General features: G+C 32.4%; 1 pseudogene; it reads left to right on the top strand.

Annotated features, from left to right (window-relative positions):
- The first annotated feature begins 5,579 nt into the window (after positions 1-5,579).
- The window catches only part of LOC120183056, a 37,535-nt pseudogene continuing 36,936 nt past the window's right edge, over positions 5,580-6,178 (top strand).

Below are 6,178 nucleotides of genomic sequence, written 5' to 3'. Positions count from 1 at the left end.
GAAGCACTGACTACAAAATAAAATATTGCAGCAAACAGAATTCCACCACATGCAACTATATACTCCTAAATGCATCTATATGATCCTAAATAGGCTCTTAGACAATCAATAACTTAAGTGAAAAGGTCTCAAATATGACATTTTTACGGAGTTATCAATAATAATAGTTTTAGATGCCATCGATACTGCTATATAACTACTATTATACTATTATTGGACCTCTCTTTAAATCCATGATTACATCGTTTGTGATTTAATGCTCGAATGATAAAAAATAGAACAATTCAAAAGTTAAGTGATAAAATTAAAAATATTTGAAGTTTAGTGACAAAACATGAGTAAGGTAAAACCATAGTGATGAAGTTTGTAGTTTACCCATGATTATTTTAAGGTAAATTAAAATAAGGGTAAATTACACCATACCTCACTGAACTATACTATCTCTCCTACTTTCCTGACCCAACTTTCAATTTGATCAATTTGCTCGTTGAACTTTACAATTGAATCATTTTGCTCACTCGATCGTTTTCTCTCTGACAACTGGTGATGTGGCATTTATTATGATTATTTAATATAAAATAATTTTTTAAAAAAATAGAAGGTGGCCATGCCATCGCTGGCCACCTTGGGCCGACCACCATCGACTGTCATAGATGGTGGCAATTTTGTCCTAATATGGGATGGGTGGCTTCATCTCGACACTTTGAGTCCAAATCCGACCTCCATTTTGTCGGGACTTGCTCCGAAGCCAACGAATTTGAGATTGAAAGTGAGGAAACAGAAACGTTTCAGTCCAAGTTCACGGGTTTTGGACATTTTTTGGTAAAACAACAACCATATTCGGACTTAGGGGGTCGAGATGAGTCGACCCATGAAATTTGGGACCAAATGATCACCATCTACTGCAGTCGACGATGGAAGGAATGAAAATGACGTGGTGGCCGGTGGAGAGAAAAATGAAGAAAAGAAGGAAAACAAGGTAAATTACACAACGAGACACTAAACTTTACTCTCTCTTATTTTACTCACCAAAACGATGTTGTTTTGGAGAATATTTGAGTTTTTCAAAACGACGTCATTTTGATGCCTGTGCCACATCACAACGTCGTTAAATAGTTAACAGTAGAGTGAGTAAAATGATTCAATCTGTAAAGTTCAGTAAGCAAATTGATCAAATTGAAAGTTGGGTAAGAAAAATAGGAGATAGTAAAGTTCAGTGAGAAACTGTGTAATTTACCCTTAAAATAATTATAAGGTCCCGTTTGGTTCATGGATTAAAACATTCCTGGTAGGAATCTTTTTTCCCGTTTAACTTACCCACGTTTGGATGGTTATTATTCCCAAGAGAGGGTAAACAATAAATACCAACAGTAGCTTTTTTTTCCTGTTTTACTAGGAATGTTAGTCCCCCATCTCCCTCAGGTATTTCAACATTCTCGTTCCGCTTCGCTAAAATACACTTCTCCCTTTAGCTTGCTTCTACGAAGGAAAACATTGCATTTTCTTCGATTTGGCGAGAGCTGTTGCATTCTTCCTGTTTGCGTTCTTTGGAGCTTTACGGAGATAATTGTTGCATTCTTCTTCTTTGATTTTCCTTTTCTATCAGAAAAATAGAGGAAAAAAGTAATTTTTTGAGGTTTGGGCCTTTTTTTCTCATGTTGAATTTCAATAAAGTTTGAAACTTCTTATCTGCTAGTTTAATTCCAGCATGCAATTAGTTCAAAAGCTGTATTTTGTTGTTAATTAAGTTAAATAAACTGTTTTTCTGGCTTTTACTTTTGACATCTCTTATCTGAATTTGTTGGATGTTTGGGTTTTTGTTAATTTTCTTTTTAATTGTTAGTCGTAATTTGTGCTTGGGATTTGAATGAATTCAAAACTTATTAAGTTGCTATTTGAAGTGGTTTACAATCTGCATTAGTTTGTTCATTTCAGAAGCTTGTTTTGGAAGTATTACATTTCCTTAATTTCAAGGTAACAAAGAATCGTGAGCCAAAATGAGGATTATGATAAAAGGAGGCGTATGGAAGAACACGGAGGATGAGATATTGAAGGCGGCGATTATGAAATATGGGAAGAACCAATGGGCTCGAATTTTTTCTTTGCTTGTTCGTAAATCTGCTAATCAATGTAAAGCTCGCTAGTATGAGTGGCTCGATCCCTCCATTAAAAGGTAAATTTATCTTTTCTTTTCCTTGTAAGGAAAATTTTAATGTTTGTTCACTTGGATTTGTTTCGAATTGGAGCTTTACACTTAAAGATATAATCAATTTTGGGTATTTAAGCTTTTCAGTGTTTCCATTTATGAGTTGAAATTTTCCATAGACACTATTATTATTAGGTTTTTCTTCGGTTAGAAAAGTTTAGTTTAGATTGCTCTTTGATTTGATGCCTTTGGTCAGAGTAGCTAAGCTTAGTTGAAAGAAATGTTCTTGTTGCTCCTTGTTTCTTGCTTCTTGCTTTGTGCTTGCTCGAATGTCTGCTATGCAAACAGAAGCTAATGGTAAATAAACAAATATTTGTTTGACTAAAAGTACAAAATACTACAAACGTGGAGTAATGTGCATTGGTTTATAATTGTATCATATAAAAATAAATTCACAAATTTCAATTCGTATTGTTCATTTGCTTGTGTCAAATAAGCTTTTTACTTTTGAGAGCGTAAAATGAGTTGGTGAAAGTAAGAATTGACGGTGGTCTAGTTGTAGGGAATTGCAGCCTTTTGTTACTCAAACGGTAACTCTGCAAGTAGCTTTCTTGCTGAGAATATGTTATTATTTTTCTGTTGAATTATTAAGTTTAATTGAATTATTTTTACTTGATTCATTTTGATGAAGAAAACTAGTAATAATTATCAAGTTTCAAGTGATCATTTGTGTTTTTGTGATGTATGTAGACCGAGTGGACTAGAGAAGAGGATGAGAAGCTGCTTCATCTTGCTAAGCTCATGCCAACGCAATGGAGGACAATTGCCCCAGTTGTTGGCCGAACACCTTCTCAATGTCTTGAACGTTTCGAGAAACTCCTTGATGAACATCGTAAATCAGGTGAATGAGAAGCAGGCTGGCCATCACGACACATAGTACACCTGCAAAGGAATCAGTATGAAAGTGATGGGTATCTTGCCAAAGCTATATATTTCAGAAATTTCTTTTTCTCACTAATGTTCACATTCTGCAGCTGTGAACTCTTTTAATATATGAATCACCCTCACCTTTTCAACCCTGAAACGAAAAAAAACCTCCAGCATTGCCATTACCATTAGCAGTTAATTGATGTTGCTTCTTTGAGCAAGATGTTGATTCTTTCAAAAGATGGAAGGAAGAGAAATGACATTTTCATCATCTTATCAAAAAAATTTCACATCTTAAAATACACCCATAATCTAAAACTGATATTTAGATCACTTTTTGATGCTGATAAGTCTTGGATTCACTCGAAAGAATAATTATATTGTAACCACGACATGACAAAACATGGTAATGAACAAACAAGAAAAGAAGATAAAGTTATAATATGATTTTTAGTGTTATATTTTCTTACTTATTTGAATTATGTTTTTGTAATATAAATTCATGAGATAAATAATAATAATAAAGTATGTAGAATTAAGTATAAATATAAAAGATAAATAAATAAATTATTGTATATAGAAGATATAATAAATATTATATCTTAGATAATAAAAATAATTTACATCTTTTTATTATTATGAATATCTATGATAAATTATTGTATATAGAAGAATGTAAACCTTGTCGATTGAAAAATACAATAAACCTCCCAGTAAATACGTCACGTATAAACCGAAGCTAGTTTTCACAATGTAAATATTTAGTTAAAATGTTGATTTAAATTTTAATATATTTTTACATAAATTATATAAAATTTAATATTAATTAAAATTAAAATAATACATGATATATTTAAATATTCAAGTAATATATTATCAACATATAGAATTTTTATATAAATAATTTTTATTTAAATATTTAAAATTCCACTTCTTAAAAAATATAGACCAAGGGTAATTTGATAAAATATACATTCCAGTAATCTTTTATTCATTCAACCAAACATTGTAATCTTACATTCCTGCTAAACCAACCAAACACAGTAATATAACATTTCTAGTAACCATATTTTCAGGTAATCTTTTATTCTCACTGATAATCTTACATTTCGTGAACCAAACGCAAATAGTAAACTTATTAAATGAATTCAGACTATTGAGACCTCCCTAGGAAGAGGGAAGAAGAAATGAAAAGAATTAGAAAAACGTAGAAAATAAAAACTTTAGCTACAACCAAAACTGCTATCATAAGCGGAGAGCAACGGCGGCTTAATCTCTTCTTCAAGATAAAATTTAATTTAGAAAATCTTTGCTGGAGAGGTTTAAGCTTCTCATTTTTTATTATTTCTTTTGGAATTATTTTATAGTTATAATAATCGATTATTATTGGCATTATTTTGCTGATTATTGCGGATAGACCAGTTCAAGTACTTTCATTTGTTTTTCAAGTATTGGATTGAATGATCGTTGATCAGCGCATTGGGAGTAGATCGATAAGCAACACGAGTTTCTGATCCAATCAAAAGAAATGGTAATTTATCCGTGTTATCTTTTTCTTTTTATCGCATTGCGCTATTGTATTCTTATTATTTCTGGTTTTTCTATCTTTGAACGGTTTGGATTTAATTTTGTGTGATTTAAAGAATTGTCTGTGGTAATTTTGAGTTGTTGACTGATCTGAACTGGTGTTGACGCTAGCTATTATTCTGTTTTGATCTGCTCATTTTGTTGTTTCTCGAGATCTACCTTTTGAGATTTCAACTGTTTTGGTTTGCTATGTTAGTTGAAAATAGTGGACAGTGTATCAGAAATCACAATGTCATTGACTGGAACTTGAAGTAGTACATTTTGGTCTAATATGAAGTAATCCACCTTTGAGCATCTTTAACGAGTATGTGATTTTATTGGTTAGTGGAGGCTTTAATGATGGGGTTGTGATTGTTCTTTCTGGTGACTTATCTGTTGTGCTAACTAGCTTTGGAGCATGAAAACTAGGACGCCTTTTTTGTTAATATGATAATAGAGCCATGAAATTGGAATTTCTCGTACTTAGGCCAACCTTTTACTTTACATACTTTCCAGTTTAGAAATGTAGTGTTCCTTAATGACCCCCCCCCCCCATTTTCTCTAATGAAGCCCGAGCGGCAATGTGCCCCTTGATAAATTTATCCCTAAAAGATTTTTGAATTTGAAGGGTTCTAGAAAAATGAATGTTTGAAGGGTTTTAGATAGGTCATGCTGCTGTTAAAAAACCCTTCATCTCCATTATTGTTTTTTAAACAAGAAATAGAGTAATCTTCACTTTGATCTGAACTGAGTTCTTAATTTTGTTATTAAACCTTGAAGTTGGAACAATGATTGCCCGAGTTTTTCTAGTGCATGTTTGTTTTCTGCACTATCCGAAGACCTATTCAAAGTCATTTAATATTGGAAAGCAAGAACTTAACTGCATGGTCTTGCCTTAATGTTTGAATCTTGAGTGAAAAGTGCCTACAAGGGATGTCAAATGAATCTTGCAGTTGGATCTCTCGTCTGGGTGGAGGATTCTGACACTGCTTGGATAGATGGTGAAGTTGTGCAGGTTAACGGTGAAGATATTAAAGTTTTGTGCACTTCAGGGAAGACGGTGAGTTGCTTTGTAAAATTTAATTGGATTATTTTATGTGCATATGAATCTCATTTTTATTACAGTGAATGCTAATTATATTTTTCTATTTCTCTTGCTACAATTAAATTTATGTGGCTTAAAATTTTCTTCCCTCTCCCTTTTAAATGTCATGCAAGTCCAGTATGGTATTATAGGAATTCATGGGGCAGATAGAATGATTGGATGAGCTAATTTCTTAATTGGACTTGCATATTTCACAACTTTTGCAACAGGTTGTTGTTAAGGCTTCAAATGTATATCCTAAAGATGCCGAGGCCCCAACATGTGGTGTTGATGATATGACAAAGCTTGCTTATTTGCATGAACCCGGAGTCCTTCAAAATTTAAGATCACGATACGATATGAATGAAATATATGTAAGATTTTGAACGAATGTTCACCTTATTCTTTTAATGAATGGGTGTTATTTCTGTCTTTTCTTTATGTATTTTTGCTGA

This window comes from Hibiscus syriacus, unplaced genomic scaffold (assembly GCF_006381635.1).
Source record: "Hibiscus syriacus cultivar Baekdansim isolate YM2019G1 unplaced genomic scaffold, ASM638163v2 tig00112738_pilon, whole genome shotgun sequence".
Classification (NCBI taxonomy): Eukaryota; Viridiplantae; Streptophyta; class Magnoliopsida; order Malvales; family Malvaceae; genus Hibiscus; species Hibiscus syriacus.
Note: the sequence above shows the minus strand (reverse complement) of the source record. Positions and strands in the feature narration are given on the sequence as shown.